Source organism: Heterocephalus glaber, unplaced genomic scaffold (assembly GCF_053883595.1).
Source record: "Heterocephalus glaber isolate CG9 unplaced genomic scaffold, H.glaber_assembly_v1.0 deba00001442, whole genome shotgun sequence".
Classification (NCBI taxonomy): Eukaryota; Metazoa; Chordata; class Mammalia; order Rodentia; family Bathyergidae; genus Heterocephalus; species Heterocephalus glaber.
Genome location: NW_028258296.1, coordinates 37,268,999 through 37,294,329, shown reverse-complemented (window position 1 = coordinate 37,294,329; position 25,331 = coordinate 37,268,999). Strand labels below are relative to the sequence as shown.

The window sequence follows — 25,331 nt, the reverse complement described above, 5'->3', positions numbered from 1 at the left end:
GTGAGAAATCAATAGCTGCAGTTATATAATGTGTAGCCTTTCATGAGAGGGAAGATGGTGCAATTATGACTAAGCCAGATATATAATTATTTCTTTATATCCTAACTAAAGTTAGAAAGCTAAACTTGGAGCACTGCTGTAGAAATTGTTTTGCCCCTTAAATATTTTCAAGACTGTTCACATGAGAAAGTTTCTTACTAAATAAGTTTTGCTGAAAAGGAAAGTTAAACCAAAATAATAAATATAAGCATTGGTTTTGAAACTGAATGTGAACAAGACTCACCAAGCGATTGACCTAAAAATAATTATAGCCGACAAAGAGGACATTTCAGAGCAGAGAGTATTTAAAATCTAGCTGGTGGAATACCATTCTGGTTGTCATCATCTTCTGTGGAATTCCTTTGTATTTTGTCCTAGGTAATTAATTCAAAACATTAGCCTGAGCCTGGCATGGTGATACACATCTGTAGTCTTAGCATTCAAGAGACTGACATGGACAGATCATTGGATCCCAGGAATCTGAGACCAGTCTGGGCAATATAGTTAGCTCAGGAAAGAAAAAAGTCAAACTGAACTTTAAAAATATGAAGCGCAACATAGCCCCCAAAGTATTTCTTGTACATAATCTCTTAGTCCCCATCTTTAATAACTTATGGGAATTTTCTGATGCAAGTTTTATGCAAAGCCTTTTTTAATAAATTGTTCAATACGCTTGTGTTTTCCAAATTAAGCTTTGTGTGAATTAGACGATTTGGAATATTTTTTTCTGACTGTATAAAATATACCTTATCTCCATGTTATCCTCTTTTTGAAAAAAGGATGAATTATAAAGCAGTTATGAGTTCAGTACTTGTGTTTTGATAAAGAGCTAGCTGAAATATAGGGTATTTCAGACCAGCAACATGTAAGAGCTCTCCAAGGACCAGGAAAGGAAGCCAAAAACAAAGTTTTCCTGTTGGTGGCCTCAGGGATTTAGCAAGCAACACATAGAACCTGGTCATCAAACCTAAATTTCTAGTTAGATGAGAAGATTATGAAAAATACCAAGTTTCTGAAAAATATGTTGCCTGTAGTTAGGAATCAGGCCCCAACAAGCAGATTTAATATTTCACTAAATACACATATCTAATATTCAGAATGGGTATGCCTCCTATCGAAATCAGCTCTGTATGAAATATATGTGAAACAGGTTGTTCCAAGGAATTATCATCAAGCCAGAATGTATGTATCTGAAATTCTCTTAGTACATATTGATTTACTTCTTGCTTGACTACAACTATATGAGGGCTCATATCTCATCTGCTTTATTAATCATTATGTCCTCATTGCCTAGATCTGTGTCTGGTACACAGTAGATGCTCAATATGTACTGTATGCTTTTTAATAAAAAGGTACAAGGAACTAAAAAATAAATAAATAAGTTTCTGCTGACTTAAAATGTCATACTCCTCATAGTTACTAATGGGGAAAATTTTATAAACAATAAATGAAAGTGAAACTGACTTTGTATCTCTTTTACCACTCTAAGTTTCTTCCTTGTGTTTTTGATATCCTGGTACTGGATGTTATCCTTCAAATCTATTGCTTTTAGATGACAACTAGCACTCTATCAGTTTGATTTATAATGATTTTTCGAAAGGAACTTGCACTTAAACAGATCTTGAAAATCCAATAAATAACTAATGGAGAAAATATAGTTTATCATGGAAGGTACCAGAGGAAAGGTTGTGAGTAGAGGGCATCATCTGGATATTCTTCAAAGCATACCAACTTGGAAGACACCAGATTTAATGTACTGTATGTAGTTTGTTCATTTGTTCTCTCCAGATCAAACTCCAGCTTCTCCATTAGTAAACTGTGTGACTTTGAGCATTTTGACCTTTCTCTCTAAACTTCAGTTTGTTCATCTTCAAGTAAAGATAATAAGTATGTTTACCTCATAGAATTGTTGTAAAGATTCATTGAATGGTAAGTGGGATTCAATCTTCTGATAAACCCTGAGAAGTCATTTTCTGGCCCAGATTTCCCATGGACTAAAATTGGCAATATTAGCAAAAAACCGACAAGTTCTGGCAAGAATGTGGGAAAAAAGGAACCCTTCCACATTTTTTGGTGGGAATATAAACTAATATATCACTGTGGCACTATTGCAATTAATGGGAGCTTACTCAAAAAACTAAAATGGAACTTTCATTTAACCCAACTATGCCTTTCCTGGATATATTCTTGAAAGAGTTAAAGACATCATACTATATAGATACATGTTTAGAGAAGCTCAATTCACAATAGCTCTGGAAACAGCCTAGCTGCCCATTAAAAGACAAATGGATAAAGAAAATGTGGTATGTAGACTAGAATAACATTCAGTCATAAAAGAAGGATAAAATAATGTCATTTTTAGAAAAATAAATGTTAAGTGAAATAAGTCAGATGCAGAAAGCTAAATAACTTAATGTTGCTTTTATAAGAAAAACTATAAGTTAATCAAAGAATAAAATAAGAGAAAGTGGGAAACAAGGAAGCAGATTTTTTGGAGAAGGGGATCAGAGGGAATTGATTCCCCAAAACAAAAGTAACTATTATGTATTACAAACATACACTGATAAAAAATAAATGAAAATAATAAAAAAAGAAAAATTTAAATACCTGGGGCAAAAACCATTGTAGTGTTGAACTTCTTGCACTTCCAGGTTTGCATATTTATATATGAGTCCACATGACTGAGTGGCTAGGGACAGTCTAATGACAGTAGAGAAGCTCCAAGGCAAAGAAATCCTAAAAGTCATGAAATATAGCCAAGAAATAGTAGCATCAGATTATGACTACATTGCTCAGGGACAGAGCAAAAACAAGGCTAAATATGTGTGTTACAATTTATTTATATTTAGATGTTCCCCCTTAAGCCTCATGCACACATAAGCAGGGCTTCTGGGAGGTGATTGCATCATGGGTGGATAATTCTTATCAGTGCACTAGTCCACTGGTGAGTTTATAGCTAAATGTAATGTTGGGAGGTGGAAGCTTGTTTGGAGAAGGTGGATCACTGGAGGCATGGCCTGGAAGGGTCTATTTCCTTCCCCCTCCCTTGATGTTTCTCTCTGCTTCCTGACCACCATGACATGAGAAAGCCCCTTCTGCCACGCCCCCCTTCCATGCTGCCCTGCCTTGGAACCAGTCAACTATGGACTGAAACCTCTACAAACTGAGCCAAATAAACCTCTCTTGCTTAGAATTGTGAGTGTCAGGTATTGTGTGTCAGCTACAAGAAACTAAGAGAATATAGTTCAAAAGAACATCAGCCTGAACCAAAAGATGTTCAGTAAACTCCTTTCTTCTTGCTAAGGGTCTTCCATACCACTACCAAAACTTCATTACCTCTCACATTTTTAGTATTAACTTCTATACAGAATATTAGAATGTAAACTTTTAACAAAACATCTTTCAAAATTATCTAAAGTAAAATTAGAGATTCAAATTATGGGGGAGAGTTCAAGGAAGTAATTTGAAAACTTACAAGTTAGGTGAGTATGAAGACTCAAATAAATGGCCACTGTCAAACTAAAAATCTTTCCTCTGCAACTTGCAAGTATAGTTTGCTGCTCCTTTTTTCTTTTTTTTGGTACCAGTGATCTAACTTGGGAACTTGCGCTTGTGAGGCCGGCAGCGGAACTACTGAGCTAAATCCCCAGTCCCAGCTGTTCTCTCTTAATCTGATTTAACCTGGCTTTCTTCCTAAAATCTGGGCAATAAAGTGTATCCATATGTGTGTGTTAGTGTTGTAGGGCAGTTTCTTTAGAAATGGCTCAATAATCAAAAGTATTCTAGGTCCTTTTTGCCTTGAACAAAGAATTGGATAAGACAAGCTGAGAACAGTGTCAAAAGTTTATTTGAAAAATGCGGGGTGATTGGATGTGGAAGAAACCAGCTTTCCAGAGTGAACTTGGGCTGAACAAAGAGAAAAAGAGGTTAAGAGCAAAAGTAAAAGTATACACTGAATCTGAAAAAAGGCAGCACGGTGGGGAAAACTCATGATAGTGGCTTTCTCTGATGGCCAGTCCTCTCTAATGGCATCCTCCTGGGAGCTCATGAAAAGCTTCACATGCCAGATTCTCGTGTTGCCCTGAGATCTTGTAATTGACAGCTCCCACTCATTTACCCCAGCCAGCTTTGTCACATCCTGTCTCCTATATCGTTAACTCCTTAAAACAGTAACTGTGCCTGTACAACTCATCACTGGTTATTTACCATAGGTGTCCCACTGTTATTTCCTGTCCTGACAACCTCAGTAAACTGTTGTGAGGTCAAAGTTGGTAACATGTAAGAGTAGAAACACGGAGTGTGTTCATTTCAGTTCTGGATTTTCTAGCATATAACTGTTAAATAACTAGTCATGTCATTGCAGTGTTTAAAGTAATGCCTTTTCTCTCTACCAGTAAGAAATAGGCCATGTTGCCCCAGTCATTTGTCTCTTTAACCAGAAGGCTTGAATTGGCCTTATAGCCTTAAAGTCTAGAAAGGAGTATTACTCTGGAATAGACTGTCCTTAAAAAAAATATTGTTTTATGCTTAAAAATCTAATTTTAATATACTACTACTTGTTCCTCTTATGTTTTGTCATTTTCCAAATATAACCATATTTATTTTAAATTGCAGAGATTATGCTTTTGCACTACCAGACATTTGCTTCTGTTTTATTCAAAGGATAGCCCACTGACTACCCTAGTAAATCATTGACTTGATTTATAAAGTATTCACAGACCATTTAGACTCAAAAAATAACAAGATTCATAAAATATTACTATTATAAGTTACTGTGCCATTTTGCATTTCCCTTTGAAATATTTTAGCACTACAACATCAGTGCCTCTGCAGAGTGAACATCCTTTATGGACTGTGACAAAAAAAGATGCTCACTAGAATTCTAAGCTCCCCAAAGGCATCACTATATCTTAGATTTTACTAATTGCTCAATTTCAGAAGCTTTAAATATAGCCCTTATGTAATCTGGAAATAGTGATGATTTGTATCAGGGATTTAGGCATAACTTTACTCATCAAAAAGAATTTTAAAGTAATAATTTTGCATTGTGCTACTTTAAGGTCTGTACAAAGAGAATTATTTAAATATGATCCTACTCCCATGAACATCACAATCTAAGAAAACACTGGCAAGAAAAAAACCTAAAATGACATGCAAAATACTAACCAAAGGAGAAAGCCAGCCAACTGACACAGGACATTATGATTTTTAAGTCTAGTTTTTATGTCTTACAATTGATGTTAAATTTTTGAGGACAGAATGTCAAATTTGTATTTTTATAGTCCGTTCCAAATATGCATTTTATATTATACTCAATGAACATGTAATGATATAAAGAGGATTACATAACTATGTTTAGAGTTGAAGCTTCTTAGAGACAGGAAGATGAAAAGAGAAAGACGGGGGAGAGAAAAAGAAGAAGTAAGTGGAGATGAAGGAGAAGAATCTTAATATACATCAGAGCTGTGCGTAGTGGCACAAGTTGGTACTGTTAGCACTCTGCAAGCTGAGGCAAGAGGATGGCCATGAGGCCAGCCTGCCCTACCTAGCAAGACCCTGTCTCAAAAAAAAAAAACAATGTATCAGGATCAGATGTAGTCTGGCTATGCTTACATGGTCCAAAGAACATTATTAGATGATTCTATAATTTACCTGGATATCATCAAGTCTGCCTGTAATGATATCTATCTAACATAGGAGACTTTTCCAAACAATACCTACTCTTTTAATTAAAATGTTATTAATTCTCCAAAAATAATTCTATGAAAAAATTAACCTGCCAAACTACACATGACATAACATCACTTACCAACATCAAAATTTTAAAACTCAGTATAATTATCAAAATGTGATGTAATTGAAATCTATAAGTAATTACAATGAATTAAGATGTGTTTCAATATTAAAAAGACATAATTAAGTAACCAGGCACTCACTGTTACATGAGAATGATTATAAACATGAGAGTTACAAATAAAGATTAATCAAGTATGTGGTATGGGGCCAACACACTATCGTCAACAACAAGAGAACAATGACAACAATAGAAAAGCTTGATTAGTTAGCAGGAAATTTTAAAAATGGTGGACTAATTTTGGTAAAGTTCCAAACCCATTATAATACAATCATCCTTCAGTTTACCTAGTGAATATATTTCCTGGAACCTCAGGATTAAAGGTATTCCAAAAACCTTTTCATTTATGTCCAAAATGGTGTTATTTATTGGATCAAATAATTCAAAATAGAATAGTTGCTTACATGTCCAACTATTAAATCTTTGAATATCTTGAGGGATTCAGAAGATTTTTAAATTATTATTATTTCCTTGGATTGTCTTTAGATCTCTCTGCTTGTTAGCACGCAAAGCCATCAGGATGTCTAAATGGTTTCCCACAGATGTCTCCCAGGGGAAGCAGAGAAGCCCTGGGCACAGTGAGATGCATTGTACAGCTGAATGGGTGCAGCAAATCCAAGGCAAGGGCTAAAGATAGAAAGCAAACAGTGCAAATGAAGGACACAGAAATTGTCTAATATAACTCTACATTAGTTTCCTGTGAATGCTATAATAAGTTACCACAAACTTTGCTATGGTTTACTTCTAAAACGTTCCTCCAAAATCTCCTGTGTTCAAAAGTGGGGTTTCGGGAAGGTGACTGGATGAGAAGGGTGTTATATTTTTCAGTGGATTAGTCAATTGATGAGTTCATAGCTGAATGTGCTATTAGAACATGGAGTCTACTAAAAACAATGAGTCACTGGGGGTGTGGCTTGGAAGGGTATATTCTTGTCCTCCATTCCTGCCCAGTCTCTCTGCTTCCTGGCCACCATGTGGTGGACATCTGTCCTCTGCTATGCCTTCCACCATGCCATTTCTGCCTTGACACCATCTAACCGTGGACTGAACTCTAAAACCACAAGCCAAAATAAACCTCCCCTCCTTTAATTTGTGGGTATCAGTTATTTTGTCCCAGTAATATGAAAATGATTAGCACAAACTTGGTAACTTCCAATAACATAAACTCAACTCTCACAATCCTGAAGGACTATCATCTCTAATACAGGTGTTAGCAGACCTTTGAATCCTCCAGAAGCAACTCCAATCCTTGGCTCTTCCTGATTCTGATGTTTTCAAGAATTCCTTGGCTTGTGGCAAAAGCAATTCTACCTCTGCTTCTGACCACATTGTCTCTTCCTTTTCTCTGTGTTTCTGTCTCCAGCGTGTCTTCCATAAGTATATTTGTCATTAAATTCAGGGCACATCTGGATAACCCAAGACATCTCATACCTATAACATTAATTTAATTACATCTACAAAGATCTTCTTGTCTAAGCAAAGCAACGTTACAAGTTCTGAGGTTTAGAGCATGAATATATCTCTTCGTGGCCACCATTCAACCCAAACAATCCACCTCCATTCTAGGCTTAGGTTCTATCGTGTCTCACTGAGATAATTAACAACACTCCAAAAAATTTCAGAATGTTTCTATGTATGCGGTATTGCCTCACTGAGGAATACCTGGTATACCTGTTTTTTCTCTATATATTTTCTCTTACCAACCAAAGGTGCAAAGCTGCTCAAGAGCTCCTAGCACATATCTACTTTCCTGTTTATTAACTCAGACTCATAATACTTTGCCTTTACTTTTTTAGTTGTAGATGTCTTATGATGTTGATATTTGGTACAATCGTGAAAAACAAGGAAAGGTGTGTCCTATCATTTTTATGATAAAATCACTTAAAGTATAGTTTATTTTTTTACATCTTTAAAGTGAGAATATTTTTTTTTAAGTTCATGTGTTATAATTACATGAAATTAAAGAGGCAAATCCATTTATAAAAAGTGGAGTGTAATATAAAAATAAATTGTAGAAGGTGTTAGATTTTGAACTGTATCTACATATTTGGTGAGGAAAATAAAGTGTAAACTGATTAATTTTGTAAATGTTAATATTTCATCTAACATTTTTGCATTTAATATGTTTGTGGGTTGTATATAGATAAAAATTATATGAATATGCACTGCTAGATACGTAGAACATTTAATTTGACTCGGACATTATAAATTTTTACTGTTGCTTCAAATGTTTCTTTAAGAAAAATAGAACTTTATAAAGATTCCACAGTAGTTGTTTTCTTTTGCAAAAGAATCTTCTGAGCTCAATATAGGTAACTGCCAAATTTTCCTGATTGATGAGGAACTTTTGCCTCTTTTCATTAGAAGTTAACCTTAGAACAGATAGTATCCAAAAAAGCTTTGGTACTGCAGTAATGTCAATGATATATGATGTAAAATAAAATATATTTATTTATTTATTTATTTATTTATTTATTTATTTATTTATTTATTTTTGGTACCGGGGATTGAACTCAGGACTTTGTGTTTTCAAGGCAGGTAGCAGCACCACTGAGCTATGTGCCTATCCCAGCAAAACATTTTTTAAAATGAATGAATATGAAACCAACCTTAACACACACACACACATGCACACACACACTCACCAACACAAACATACATACTTCGATAGTCCTGTCTGGTAGCCTAAGTCACTTGTATAATTCTGTCAACTAAAATGATAGAAATGACACTCAAAGTCAGAATGACTTGAATAATTTTTCTCTATAGTCTGCAAGATAAGATCAAATAAAGTCAGCAGGAATAAGGTAGATTTTTGAAACCAGCATGCCATTGTCTGCATTTTAAACCACCCGTGCCAAGGATGGCTTTGTCATAGAAATGATGTTGCTTTTAAGATATGTATAAATATTCCTAGTAATGGACAGTTGATTGTATGTATATGGGTATATTTTGACTATATTCCCTGCAGAGATTTTTAAAAACCTTAAAATCTCCTTGAAATTTCTCTTTTTACCACATTTAGTTGATTGTTGAAATATCTCAATCATGATCTAATTTTATTTGAATCTCACAGCCAAAACGAACTACAGGCTAAAAGCTTTAATTGCTATTATAATGAAAACCCAGTCTCAGATCACAAGGCAAATAGACACAATTGTTTTTAGCTCAATTTTAATCCTTTTCAATTTGTCACAGAAACAGAAGACTGAACATTTTTCTTTCAAAAGTAAGGGTTTAAAATATGTAAAATATGAAGTGTGAATATGAAAATAATGGATGAGAATCCTACTCAAAACATGCTCTAGTTTACTTTGAAAACCACACTCACATGTGTACACAGGTACTTTTGTGTATATATCCATACATATTTCATTCATCATATATTAACTTGAGTGTGAAATATATAAGGTTATATATTACTTCAGGGTTGGAATGAAATATTATATAAGGTTATACATTACTTAAGGATTGGAATATGATCTATGAAGTGCAGTTTGGGGATACTTTTTTATTGTTCCAACATCACAGAATTTTGATGTTGCTTATATATCATGTAGCCTACTACACATCGAGGGTATATGATGTATATAAAACACACACACATATATATTAATTTTGTTATATATAAAACCTATATTGTTGTCATAATCACATATTGTGTACCATACATAATTGTATGCGCTATACTATTGTATGACTAACAGCATCACAAGCACATGAGGAATATTGGATTATGACATTATGACAGTTCTGATGCCATTAAACAGTAAGAATTTTTGAGATCCATTGCCATGTTATGTGACCACCATCATATATATAGTGTGTTGTTGACCAAAATGTCATTATAGAGATCATGACTATAAGTTATATTCAAATCTGGTCACCGATGGTAATCGAGATCATTAACTGTCAAGTGAATGTGACTAGCCATTAGAATTCCAAATTACTAACATAGATTGGCATTTTCCCTGTGAAAAGCTTATCTTTTGTCAAGGTGACTATATAATCTCCATCTATAAACTATTGCTTAGTATAAGAGAGTCATTTTTGCTCTCTCTTTGGGAATTCTAAAAGGTCTGAGGTTCTTCCATAGTCCCATTGTTCAGTTTTATAATAAGGTAGGGTTCATTTATAATTGTAAAGAGATTATCAGGAGAGAATCAAAAGATTCTAATCCTAGTCCTGGTTTTCCATTTATTATTTTTCTAATCATGGTATCATCATGCCTCAGTTTTCCTACATGTATAATAAAGGCATAAAATAAATTACCTCTGATATGATCTTCTTGGTAATACAAAACATATGAGGAAAATATGAAAACACTTACTAGGCAATGCATAGTTGGAAGTATTGAGACACACTATTTGTGTTCAGATATATGAATTTTTCACATTTGTGAGGCTTTTAATTAAATGCAGGTCCATGTCATTTGTAGATGTATGCTTATTTCAATTCAGTAATTTATCAAGATGTGAAATGTGTATGTACCAATACCAGGACATGAGGATGTATATATTTATTATGCAATGCAATCCTATACTAATAAAACTTTCATTTAGAAAATAATTTAGTAACGATAAAATCACATGTATTTTATAAGTATGTTTTACCACAGAAAATTAAAAGGAAGTGTGACTATAACATTGATGTTTTTAACAAAGTCTAGATGCTGGTTGCTATAGAGTTAGTTTACCAAGGAAGATGATTTACATCCAATTTAGGGATAAAGACAGTTATTTCTCTACTGCCTCCTCAAGGAAGAACAGTTCTAAACTCAGTCCTGTTCTGCTATACTTAGATACAAGGTGTGGGGGAATGATTTTTCCCTGATTCTCATTGGCTATTAGTGATTTAATCAGACAGTAACAAGAAAGAAATCCATACACAGTTAACATAATGAGAGATCATTCCCTGATTTCAATGCTGAGAATTGTGGTTCTCTGCTTCAAAGAAGAGGTGTATTATTTCTTGTTTTGAATTAAATTTGGCCCAATTGTTGAGTGTTTTCATAGATACTTGCTCCTGCCAGTAACTCTGTCTTGAAAACACTGCCCATTGCTGTGATTTCCAGCATTCATAGCCAGTCACCATCCTGGAAGCCAGTGATCACAAGTTGTACAGTACTTTGTCCTTGGGATGTAGTCATCTCCTTTTCACAGCCTGTATTTACTCCCTGGAAACTCCTGATAGCTTGGCAATTACTCCCCACTGAGAAATTTGCTTTATAACTTTCTTAAATCTGCAGCAGAACCCTTGCAGAGAAAATTGTAGGCTTTCTTCAAAAAAAGTAAATAGATCTAAAGTAAAACAACTCTTTTGGCAATGTAACACAGGCATGAGTTAACAATTTCCCATACCCAATCTGGATAGAGAATAAAATTACATTTGGCCTGAATCCATCATTGAGAGTGTCTTAAGTGATATTTTTATTCAATGGCTGCTTTTAATGAGATTTTGATGTTCCAGGAAGTTAAATTGAGTCAATTGCAATCCAATAAATACTTCTATGCCTTCAGATTACTCTCACTGTTTCAAAACTGAGGGAGATGTTATCTTCCATGTTTCCATTAGAATTTTCAGTATGGAAGGAGGCAAATGGCAAGAATGTTCACAGGAATAAGGGGACATTATCAAAGGCTTACTGGTGCAAAACAATAACCCCAAAATTTGCAAAATATGTGTTCTGATGAGTAATATAATTTCTTTCTCACAAGCTCAGTACCAAAACTTCTATTGAAAATATTTAGAAACTTCCCTTTGTTTTACTCTAGAGCAAAAATTTTTGTAAAATGCCTTTTCCATTCTTCCCACTTTCTACCTTTTATTTTGTCTAAAAACTACACATTTTGTTTGCTTTCACTATGTTCCGAAAGGGAGTTATTTGACACATTTGCTAGCTGTTGATGTTGTGGTTGTGGAGACTGGAAGTAAAGGTGGGAGGAAAATTAATCTCTGCAATCTTATTCTTTTCCTGGATAGAAGCTTTCCATAATTTTAAGAGTCATGGCAGACAAGTTGCTTGCCTTGATATTTTTGTGTCATTAATTTTCACTTTCTGAGAAGGAAATCTTTTTTGGAAAGCAGTGATCACAATTGAATTGTACTGCTGGCCACCCCCTTTATGTAATTCTAGGCACAGTTTGGTGTACTACAGTTCTCACGTATTTGTAAACTATTTACTCAAGCTTTAAAACAAATTTTGCTTTCTTCCATATATTAAAAGATAAAAAATATATTCCAAGTTACTTAGAAGTCAAAATTTGACAAACTCGTTTTCATCCACTCTATCTATAGAATTATAGACTACATGTCAGGCTAGCACTCCCAGACAGCAGCTGCATCTTCAGAAATGAAAAATGAAACTTCCCTCTCTTCTCCACCCTGCTAAATGTTACAAATAACTTCTGACTAGTTCCTAAAATAAAGTTGATTTTTTTCTCTCTTGCCTGACATGATTAGTTTTGAAGTTCTATTCCAATTTACCCCAGTCGTATCTTCTTCCATCTTCAATCACTCAAGAACATTTCCTTTTAACTTCTTCCATTTATTTTTTGATGATCTTAAATAGTTTCTTCATGAAAGTGTATGATGTTAGGCTGTACAATATAAAGAACTCTAACTTGGCAAGCTATAATGATAACTGAGTCAACAGGAAAAAAATACTCCACAATTGCCCACATTTTCTAGTAAATTATAGCTGTCATATAGAAGGGGATGTTTGAAAAAATTTGGTTTTGTTGAAATAAGGAAGTATCTCAACACATATCCCAGAGCCTCTGAATATAAAGAAATATAAAAGCAGAAAAATAGAGTAAAATGTATACTTGTTCAGTATCATACTAATAAATAAAATACGACCTTTCTTTATCAGATCTTTTTCATTGTAATCATATTTCCTATTGCATTTCCAAATAACTAAAAAGAATTTAATGCTCAAGTATTATAGTGAACAAAACTTTTATTTAAAAAAATGTTTTGTTTTAAAGACTTTTTCACATAATTTTTAAGAGGATGTACATTGAAATGTATAAACTAAATATTGACAAAATAGTTTTTCAAATTATTTTTCCTTGTTAGAGAATAAACAAAGTCAAAGATTTTAACAGCAGTTATAACAAAGCAGTTATTAAGCATCACTAATAATAAATAAGGCATAAAATAACAAAATGACCTTTTGTTTGTTTTTTTTAATTTTTTTTGTATTAAATTCTTTTATTGGTACATTGTAGGTATACAACACAATTACATTTCTCATTGGGAATTGTACCTTTACCTAATGCATCTTGGTTCTTATTTTTTCCCGATTCCTAGCCCACCCTTCACGCCCTCCACCCTTCCCTATTTACAAAGACTTTATTTCAATTTTTTCCATTTCTCAGCATTTTTCCTTTTCCCTTCTTTCCTTTCCCCTGCCCCTCCCACTACCCCTAGCCCTTTGGACCTCTTCTGCCTATTTTACAGTATCGATTATTCATTCTAATCATTGGTACATTTTAGGTATACAATATAATGACATTCATCATTGGAAATTTGCACCTTTACATAGTCTCTCTTGGTTCTTATTTTTCACCCTTGCCCAGCTCTCCCTTCAACCCCTCCAGTCCTCCCTATTTACAAAGATTTTGTTCCTATTTTTCCATTTTCTCACATTAATCCCATTCCCTTCTATCCTTTCCCCTAGCCCTCCCACTTCCTTCCCCTTTGCCCCTTTTCTTCCTATTTCACATTACCTATTATACATTTAGTCCTTATTTACACTTTCAGTTTCTCACACCAGAGAAACTATTCGGTATTTACACATGTGTGTCCTATTTATTTCACTTAAGAGTATCGCCTCAATGTGCATCCACTTAGCTATAAATGTCTCTAATTTCTCATTTTTTATGGCTGAATAGTACTCCATTTTATTAAAAAACCACATTTTCTTTATCTAGTCTCCATTTGATGGGCATTTGGGCTGTTTCCAAGTTTTAGCTATTACAAACTGCTCTGCTATGAACATAGGTGCACATATATCACTGTGGAATGATTCTTTGGGGAAGATCCCCAGCAGTGGAATAGTGGGATCAAATGGGACTTCCAGTCCTAGTTCTTTGAGGTATCTCCATACTGATTTCCACAGTGATTGCACTAGTCTACACTCCCACCAGCAGTGGAGCAGGGTTCCTCTTTCCCCACAGCCCCAACAGCATTTGTTATTGGTTGATTTCATGATAGCAGCCATTCTTTCTGGAGTGAAGTGGAATCTCAGCTTTGTTTTCATTTGCATCTCTCGAATGACCAGTGATGTTGAACATTTTTTCATGTATTTATTTGTTATTTCTACTTCTTTGTCTGAGAAATGTCTGTTCATTTCAGATGCCCATTTTTCGATTGGGTCTTTAAATTTGGGAGGTCTGATCTTTTTAAGTTCTTTATAGATTCGAGATAGTAGACCTTTGTCTGAGGAAGAGCAGGTGAAGATTTTTTCCCACATTGTGCCTTGTCTCTTCACACTGCTGGTGGTTTCTTTTGCTGTCCACAAGCCTTTTAATAAGAAGAGATCCCACTTGTTGATTGTTTGTGCTAGTTCACGGGCTACTGAGGTTTGGTTCATAAAATCTTTTCCTACACCGATGTCTTCAAGGGTTCTACCTAAACTCTGTTCCAACTGGTTCAGAGTTTCTATTTTAATATTGAGATCTTTAATCTATTTTGATTTTAGTTCAGTGCATGGTGAGAGATACAGGTCTAGTTTTAATCTTTGGCAAGTTGAAGCCCAATTTGTCCAGCACCATTTATTAAAGTGACTATCTTTCCTCCAGTGAGGATGTTTGGCTCTTTTGTCTATGATGAGATGGCTGAGTGTGTCTGGTGTTGTTTCTGCATCTTCTAATCTGTTCCACTGGTCCTCAAGTCTGTTTCTTTGCCAGTACCATGCTGTTTTTATCACAGTAGCTTTGTAGTAGAGTTGCAGGTTGGGGATTGTGATACCCCCTGCCATGTCTCTGTTACCAAAATTGCTTTTGCTATTCTGGGTCTCTTCTGGATCCAAATGAATTTTTGGATTCTTTTCTCGAGGTCTATGAAGTATGCTGCTGAGATCTCATTTGGAATTGCATTAAATCTATTTAGCAGTTTTGGAAGTATGGCCATTTTCACTATATTAATCCTTCCTACCCAGGAGCAGGGGATGTCTGTCCATTTTCTGATATCATCTTCAATCTCTCTTTTCAGAGTGCTATAGTTTTCAGAGAAGAGGTCTTTGATTTCTTTCATTATGATGATTCCTAGGTATTTCAGTTTTTTGATGCTATTGTGAAAATAATTATTTGCCCTATTTCTCTCTCAGTGATTCTGTCATTGTTGTAGAGGAAAGCTATTGATTTCTGTGTGTTGACCTTGTAACCAGCTACTTGACTGAATTTGGTTATTAAGTCTAGAAGACTTTTGGTGGAGTTCTTGGGGTCTTCTATATAGAGTATCATGTCATCTGCAAATAATGACAGTTTGACTTCTTCATTACCTGTCTTTATTCCTTTTATTTCTTTCTCTTGTCTAATTGCTGTGGCTAATGTTTCCAGAATTATATGGAACAAGAGTGTTGATAGTGGACATCCTTGTCTTGTTCCTGATTTCAGTGTGAAGGATTTCAGATTTTGACCATTTAGTATGATATTGGCTGTTGGTTTTTTATAGATGGCTTCTATCAGTTTGAGGTAGAGACCATCTATTCCAATTTTTTGTAGGGTTTTTATCATAAATGCATGTTGGGTTTTGTCAAATGCTTTTTCTGCATCTATGGAGATAATCATATGGTTTTTGCCCTTGGCTCTATTGATATAATGTATTACATTGATTGATTTGCATATATTGAACTATCCTTGCATCCCTCGGATGAATCCCACTTGATCAGGGTGTATGATCTTCTTGATGATCTTCTGCATTCTGTTTGCCATTATTAAGGATTTTTGCATCTATGTTCATTAGTGAGATTGGCCTATAGTTAGTTCTCTTTTTCAGTTGTGTCTTTCTCTGCTTTGGGGATCAATGTGATGCTTGCTTCCAGGAATGAATTTGGGAGTATTGCTTCCCTTTCAATTTCATTGAAGAGTTTCAACAGTAGTGGCAGCAGTTCCTCACTAAATGTCTTGTAGAATTCAGCAGTGAAGCCATCAGGGCCCAGGCTTTTCTTAGTTGATAAGTTTTTAATTACATTTTCAATTTCATTGGTTGATATTGGGTTGTTCAGAATTTTTAGGTCTTCTTCGTTCAACTTTGGTAATTCATATGTATCTAGGAATCTGTCCACAAAATGACCTTTCTAATGGTAACAAAATCTTTCTCAAATCAATATTTTCTGCCTTACAGCTCCAGAGTGAACATTATGCATTGCTTAAAATCCCTGTGTATCTTTGGCCTTGTGTTCTTTAGCTCCATGACTGCAGTGACTCCATTTCCATTCTATTTCAGTCTCATTATACCTTTTCTCCCAGTATGAGTTATATCTAATTAACCTTTATATATGCAGGGTTTAGCACAGCACATATTTGGCATATAAGTATTTTTGAAGGAATAAAACGCCTTCCCTTAGCACAGTTTTTCATTCTCTCAAACGTCGATCTTTGTTGTTCTGAGGACACCAAAGCCTTTCTTTATCACCTGTGCTTCTAATTAGTCAGTCTCTGTAAGATTGCTTTTTTTCACTCCAGACTAGTCTCCAGTGTCAGTCATTTTAAATAGATGTCAATACTCACCTTAGAATTCTCCTCTTTGTCCTTCTACAATACTTGTCTTTAATTCCTGAGTTCTCTACTGTCTCCTCAAATTGTTCTGGAAGAAATCACATAAATATAACAAACATAACCATTCCAAAGCCAAGCTGTCAAGTGGATCACCAGTACTGCTAGGAAATCCCTTGCATCCTCCATACAGCAATGAATCTACATTTCCATCATGGTCACATTTCCACCCACCCATCTAGCACAGTGGTCAAGAGTATGGGCTTTAGAGGCACAGTAAAGTTTGATTCAGAGAACTACCACTCACTGAAAGCCTTCAGCAAGATATATTCTCTAAAGATTGGGTTTTCTACATTTAAAATGGAAATTTTTACAGTACATACAGCACAGAGCTATTCACAATATTAAATGAATCAGTACATGCAAACCATTCAGCACAGTTTCTGGCAAACAGTAACTCCTAAACAAATAGTAGCTATTACTTCTTCATTGATTACTGCAATTAGAATCAACTGACTGGTTTTTCTTTAACATTAAGTATTTTCCCTTTTTGTATAAGGGATAACTGATACATTGTTTCTTGCAAACATTTCTCTTTTAATCTATACTTTTGGACCTCTTTATTCTAAGTTTCCTAGTCCCTCTTAGTGTCATTCTATTTTCAATACATCCTTTTCTAAAACATAGTTCCTTCCCTTTTAGGTGACAAACATGTTCCATTTCTTCATTTCCTCCGTGTGGTGCTACTATTTCAGGCTTCCATACCATCTGTCTCCTTGCCTCATTGCCAACCTCATGGAAATAAATCAGATCTTGATGCTTCCATTTTCTCAGAATCCCTTACTCTCAGACTTAACCCTTACAGTCAGGACTCATTGTGGGCTTATTCTACTAAACAGGTTTACTGAATATCATGTTGAAAATATTCTCCAACATTATGTTGAAATTATTCTCTCTAAACCACCACTGACCTCACTATCACCAATGAGGCCCCTCTTCTTGTACTGCCTCTCCATTTGGTAATAATATGCTTATCACTTGTCTCTCTTCCTCCAAAGCACTTCTTGACCATTTCTAGCACTGTCTGTGCTTTCCTCCTTCAACCTCTCAACAGTAATCTCTCTCATCACATATCTGTTCTGCTTTATAGCTTTCTCTGCTCTCCACTAATTGATATTTATTGCAAAGGTTTTGATTCTTGTCTCTTGATTCCCAGATAGAGAATCTTAATTTTTGACCTCACTCCAAAATCCTAAATAAAAGTTTAAATTAAATATTGTACCTCCTCATCTTGACTTATCTTTAATCTTTTCATTAAATAAGCAAATATAAAAATCGTTATGCCTCTCCATTTTCCACTTCTTCTTACTTCTGTTAAAATTTCACTATTCTCTCAGTTGACATCTGAGTTTGTGTATGAAGTTTAAAGTAAGTTGCTATCTCAATAACACATAAGTCAAGGACAAGCAGCAAGTCCTCACATGGAAGCTGTAGCATGTTTTCCAAGTATAGCTAAAATGATTAATGAGAATGGTCACACTGAGAAGCAGACTGTCAATGTAGACAAAACATCCTTACACCGGAAGAAGATGCCACATGGGACTTTCATGGCTACAGAGGTGAAGACAAAGCCTAGCTTAAAAAGACAGGGCAGTAGGGGTTAGAGCAGCTGGTGACTTTAAATTGCTCACTTACTGTTCCAGAAATTCTGGGGCCCTAAGAACACACCAGCTCTATTCAACTAGTGCACTATAAATGGAACCAACATATCTCAGATGATAGCACATCTATTTACAACATGGTTATCTGAATATTTTAAGCCCATTGTTGAGATTTGCTGCTCAGAAAAATTATTCCTTCCAAAATATCATTGCTCATTCACAATCCATCTGGTCTCCTAAGAGCTCTCCTGGAGATGTGTGAGGAGAACAGTGTTGGTGTTATGTTTGCGAACACAAAATCCACTCTGTAACCCAGGGATCAAGAAATGATTTTTACTTTCAATTTTTTTTTTTTTTTGGTACTGGGGATCCAATTCAGGTCCTTGCGCTTGCGGGACAGGCAGTGGAACCACTGAGCTAAATCCCCAGCCCTTTACTTCCAGTCTTATAATTTAAAAATTACATTTTGTAATGCTCTAAGAGTAATAGTGAAACCTCTATTAGATGTGAACAAAGTTAATTGAAAATCTTGTGGAAGGAATTCACCATTTTACATGATGGTCATGAACTTCATGATTCATGGGAAGAGGTCAAAATAGCAACATTCACAGGAATTTGGAAGAAGTTCATCCCAACCCTCATGGAGGATCTTGAGACATTCGGGACTTTACTGGAGGAAATAGTTGTAGATATGGTGGTAACAGCAAGAGCTAGAATTAGAAGTGGATTCTGCAGATGTAACTGAAATACTGTAATCTCAGGATGAAACTTTTAAGTGATGAAGAGTTGCTATTATGAATTAACCAAAAAGGGAGTTTCACGAGGTGGAATCTTTTCCCACTGAAGATACCATGAACAATGGTGAAATTACAACAAAAGATTCAGAATATTACATCAATTGAGTTGATAAAGCATTGATGGAATTTGAGAGGGTTGACTCCAGATTTGAAGAAAAACTAATATGTGTAAAATCCTTTCAAGCAGCATCACATTTTACTGAAAGTCTTTTATGAGAGAAATAATTTATCAAATTGCACTGTCATTATTTATAAGACATTCCATAGCCATCTCACCTTCAGTCACCACTACCTGACCAATAAGCAGCCATCAACATCAAGTCACACCCCTCAAACATCAAAAAGATTACAATCACTGAGAGTTCACCTCATCATTACCATTTTTATCAATAAAGCATTTAAATTAAAATATATGCTAGGAGTGGTGGCACATGCCTATAATCCCAGCATTTGGAAGGCTGAGGCAGGAGGATCACTGTGAGTTTGAGGCCAGCCTGGGCTACATAGTGAGTTCAAGGCCAATATGAATGACATAGTGAGACCCTGTCTCAAAAGCAAAAAAGTATATAATAGTTGTTAATATATAATTCAATAGCACACATAATGCACTACAGTATGATGCAAACAAATTTTATGAGCACTGAGAAACAGAAATGTATTCATTTGACTTACAATATTTGGTTTATTGTAGTGGTCTGGAAAGGAACCCACAACATCCCTAAAAATGTAACTATATATTTGTTCACATCAACAGGTATTTAAAAAATTGTTTTCCTTTTGCATATTTTATGGAACCTGTGTAAGTGCTTGAATAAGTAAATTACATAAATGTTTAGCATTTTCTACTGCTGTCATCCAATTCTGTCCTTTCTTTTATGAGAAAACATACTTGAAGATATAAAGTGCCCCAAATTACTCAGAATAATCACCTAAACATAGAAAAGTCAAGTCCGAACACTATTTAGATTTAAATTTAATCACTTGTTGGAATTGAGAAACTTCTAAACTCTTCACAAATAAAACTGCTGTTGCTACATATGTTAGAATCACTCAAAAATCAAATCCTGTATTTACCATTTAATGCTGGTATGACCTTACCTATCCTTACTAAATTGCCTATTCAAAGGAGATGGACTATAACATCTACCTTAGAAAGTTTTTCAAGATAAAAGTCAGCAATATTTTAAAGCAAATGACATAATATTTGGCCAATGATAATCAATATATAATTATTATTTGGCTCTAACAAGACACTGAAAAAAATTCTTTTTGAAAATCCTGAAAATGAGACCGAATCTTTCAATTTTTCCTTCCTCCTAGAGTGCATTTGACATAGCTCATATTAACTACCGTTTTTAAAAAAGTGGCATTTTAATCTATAACTTAGGTAAGACTATTGAGGTTGAACCCATCACATATTTTTAAATTATTCATTTTAAGTGTTTGTTTGTTTTCTTTATGGTTTTTAAATCTTTAAGAAAGAGAAAAAAGATTTATTTTTATCTAGCACATGGACATGCCAGCCCACATAGAATTGCCATTAATTTCCCCAACGTAAAATGTCCTTTCCCACCAAGTTTTTAATTAACAGATCATTTTGAAATTGTAATGCAGTTTGAAAGAGACAATCAACTATTTCTTTTAACCTCTCTGTGATTTTTCCTTATATTCTCTAGCATAGTTGGAAAGCATATTACAGAGTTACAAACATTTTTATGTTGGTATAAGGTCCTTCATTTCTAAACTAGAAATTTTAAAGGAAAAATTTTAGTTGGAAGTAAAGATCATCCTTTCCAGGTGAAAATCATATCCAGGAAATAATACAGTGTACTCCAATATTAAGAGTACTGACAAAGAAGAAAATCAGACATTCCATGTGAAATCTTCTATAACACACTTGCACAAAAATATTAGATATTTAAAAATCATCGGTCTAACCTTGGAAAAAGAAATAACTTCTCTAAAACCATTTTTTTCAATAAGCTAAAAATGCTGTCAGTGTACATAAACACTAGGCAAGTGTGATTGATTTCTTTGGTAACTTTTCTTATTAAAAAATTAATTAAATATTTAGAAGGAAAAAGTAAATTTTATTTTCAGACATGTAATAGTATCTCATGCCAAAATTCAATACTAAATTGAAATATATTGATTGTTATACGGTTTATAAAATATTCACAAAGTTTCATTAGAAAAATTTTTTCTTTTTATGATCTTACAAACTATATTTCTAATCATAAAATTAAAATTATATTGGCAGTAGATATAACAGTTTTCCTCCTTGTACCAGATAGGTTGCTTAGATTATGTTAATCTATTCTTAGATTCCAGAACAAATTGACTACAGAATAATTTAAAATTTTTACATAGTACAATGTTCTTCATATTTCTAAAAGTTGATAAAATGTAATGATGTCTAATATTTTTATATTAAACTTCAGTGCAGTGTCTACTGATATATTATTCACTACCAATGTGAACTACTGTGAATGAAACTGATTTTAAAATGTACACACTAGTTTCATGGACTTCGAATTGGTTTAAATATTCATGTTCACTTGAGAGCTATTCTAGAAACTTATTCAAAGAGTTAATAGAGGTTATTATAATTTGGCACTAATGAACTAAAATTAGGCAGTAGAATTTTCTTTGCATTGTAATTCAATGTTCTACTGCTGGGTAATACTTGAATATTTAACAAAATTTATTGTTCAAATATATAAATACAAATCATTGAAATTTTTTTTGAGTTTTAGAAAGGACATTTATTAAGTTTTAGAACATTTTGTAATGAGTACATTCTATTTTCTCTCTTGTGTTAGTAACGATATTTATTTTTAAAATATTTTTATAGTGACTAATATATTTTTAGGACATATGTGTGTATATATATATATATATATATATATATCTCCACAAATATGGAACTTTACAATCTTACATTTATAATGAATTATGAAATTTAATGAGATCTACCCATATTTTTTCCTCTTCCCTTTCAGGGCCCAAAACTGTTCATGGCTAACTCAATTAATTTGTCAGACTAATAATAGTAAAACTCCACGATATGAATGAAGAATTTGTCAAAATCGTCATCATTCTTCAGGAGGTGTCTTGACATATGTCAAAGGTCAAAAAGGACCCAATAGAAGACAATTAAACTTTCCATAGAACAAGGGAAAAAGTGTTAAAAGATCTTGTTAATGTATGAGATTAAGATTCTTAGAATATGTGGAGTGGAACATGGATTTTAAATGTTTTAATAGAAGCAAAAGAAAAAATGTTTCCTTGACATTTACCAAGGTAGAATAGCACCTTAGTCTGCATTCAAAATCCTAGCTTGAAAAAAGAATAATTTGATGAGCCAGGAATGGTGGTGCACACCTGTAATCCCACCACTTGGGAGGTTGATGCAGGAGGATTGCCAGAAGTTAGAGGCCAGCCTGGTCTATATAGTGAGTTCAAAGCCAGTCTGAACTACATATCAAGACCCTATCTCAAAAAAAGAAAATAATAATAATTTAATGGGAATTTACTTCTATCAGCTAAATTAGAGGTTCAGCGTTCTAGTAGAATCTAATAGAAACAAGACAATAGATTGCCCACAAATTAGCAAGCAGTAATTTAGTTCAGGGCTCTTGTAAAACTGATAAAGAAATAAATGTCATTAACTGAGGTCAGAAATAAAGGTTATACAACATGTGCATGGTATAGTGACTCTCCAAATAGGATTTAAAATAAAGATTTAAAAATACAAACCCATTCATCTTACATAGTCACTCTGTCCTTGGTTGAGCCGAAGGTAAGCATAGTGCTTCCCTCTCTTGGTTGTAAACTTATCCTCCTGTGACAGGCAAACAGCTCAATATCTTGGTTCTGTCTTCAATATCCCAAGTGTTCTGAACCTAAGAAGTCTCTCAGGCATTTCTACACAATATTTAATATTTTCACCTACATTAGGAGAAAACATTTCCAAGTATGCTCATGGCAAACTGAAAAAGAGGAGCTGTCCTTTTAATACACATGATCTGTATTAAAGACACTTCAAGCTACGAGGTTATGAAACAAGTATTTCATGTTGTTGAAAAGGTTATGATTTTTATTATTGCTTCATTTACTGGAATGTGAAGCATATTTATAATGAATATTAACATGAAAATTTACATATGATAGAAGGGCAAATACTAACATAGACATTCATTATATTGTAAATTATTTTTCTTTAAAATTGAAAAATATTAAATGGCACAGTCTGAGAAAGTATAATTCTCTTAGAGTTTACATAGCATAAAATAAATAAAGGTGAATCTACTTGAAAAATGATTCAGAGAGTTTAAATTTTATGGACTAAATATCAACCCTAATATATAATAAATTGGATACTTTATATTCTTACTATTTTGTGGTGTTCAGTACATATTGCACGTATCTCAAAAGATATTTTATTTTAAAATATCAAATAATAACTGGTATTAGTCATCTCCATTCTGCTTAGTTTATGGTTCTAGTTCTCTGTTGCATATCTTCAACATGCTCTGAAAACCAGATTTAAAATTATTTAATGTCAAGGTGAAGAGAACTTTGTTGGCCATGCTCAACCAGTTGATGATTTCTTTAGAAACCAAGACTTGGATCACAAATCCCTTCAAGGATACTTTCACCTACAGCAAAGATCTAAGATTTAAGAATTGAGATTAATCAAAAAATGAATGAATGAATGAATGAATGAAAATAAAAGTAAAATCTACAGTGTGGTCAATATAGTTGAAAACCCAAGTCATGACTTTATTTACCTTTAACTCCAAATACTGAGTGAAATGTTTGCAAGTTATAAATAAAATTGCTTTAATTTTTTACATAATTAAAGTTTGAATAGGTCAGACAGATATTTGCTTATAAACGGATTCTTTCTTTTGTAGAATTCTCTCACCTGTGGTTTCTTTGCTCAGGCTATGTTCATGCTCCAGCTATCTCATGTGTATTAGAAAGTTTGGGTGTCAGTCAAAATGTAAATTAAAACAACACTGAGATTGCATCTCACCCCAGAAAGAATGACTATCATTAAGAAATTGACCAATAACAAAGCCTGGTGAGGCTGTGAGGATAAAGGAATCCTCCATTTTTAGTGGGAGTGTAAACTGGTACGACCACTATGAAAATCGGTATGGAGATTTCTCAAAAAATGAAACTATAGGGTCCATTTGACCCAGCCATTTCTCTTCTATATATCTTCCCAAAGGAACTAAAAGCATCATACCACAGTGATACATGTATTCCCATGTTTATAGCAGCACAATTTGGAAACAGCCCATATGACCATTAACAAATGAATGGATAAAGAAAATATGCTACTTTTGTACAATGGAGTATTACTCTGACATAAAGGATAAACTTGAGACATTTCTAGGTAAATGGATATGTCTTGAGATCATAATTTTAAATAAAATAAATCATATACACAAGTTTTAATATCACATTGTTTCTCTGGTATGAGAAATTTAAACTGTAAATAAGGAGTGAAATGGAGTATAGATATTGGGAAGAAGAAAGAACTTATTCAAACGGGAAAAGGGATTTTTTAAAAAAGAAAATCAAAGAAAATAATGGAAACAGCTTTTGAAAATGGAGAGGTTAAGAAGTGTTTAAGGAAGGGGAGGGGAATGGGCTAAAAGAATTAAGATATGTTATGTACAGGTAAAATTCCCCATGATGAATGTGATCGTTACATATGGCAAACATGTACTACTAAAAAGTAAAAATAAAAAATAGTGGGCCGGGGATTTAGCTCAGTGGTTCCTCCACCTGCCTCACAAGTCCAAGGTCCCAAGTTCAATCCCCAATTCCAAAAAATGAAAAATAAATAGTGATGAACTTTCCAATGTAAATTTTTCATCACTTTTAATGTATGAGTAGGCAAAAATACATAGTTTCTTTAAATAGATTTAGACATTAAAATGAATAAGAGAAAATAGAGGAGAATTTTTCTAAATCCAGAATGAAGAGTGCTCATTCTTTTCCATAAAGTTGTGTGTTAGAAAAGAAATTACAGGGTACGGTTGTAATCCCAGGTTTTAGAAGGCTGAGAGAAGAGGATAAAAAAACTAAGTCCACTCTGGGCAAATTGGTGAAAGGGTTTCTCAAAATAAAAAATAAAAAGTGTTGGGGATGCAGCTCAGTGTGAAGACCCTAATTTCAATCCACAGTCCCCTTGACACCCCCAAAAGGAATTAAGTTGGGAGGCTGAGGCAGGAGGATC

The 25,331-nt window shown here is 34.0% G+C and overlaps 1 protein-coding gene and 1 long non-coding RNA gene across 3 annotated transcripts in view; one reads left to right on the top strand and one right to left on the bottom strand.

Annotated features, from left to right (window-relative positions):
- Olfm3 (olfactomedin 3) overlaps positions 1-25,331 on the top strand; it is a 192,991-nt gene that overhangs the window by 87,600 nt on the left and 80,060 nt on the right. The gene's annotated exons all lie outside the window — the stretch shown is intronic.
- LOC147827695 (uncharacterized) overlaps positions 12,822-25,331 on the bottom strand; it is a 41,546-nt gene continuing 29,036 nt past the window's right edge. For both annotated transcript variants that reach the window (XR_015452017.1, XR_015452016.1), the window contains one exon: positions 12,822-16,708. This is a non-coding gene — a long non-coding RNA (uncharacterized LOC147827695). The remainder of the gene's footprint in view (positions 16,709-25,331) is intronic.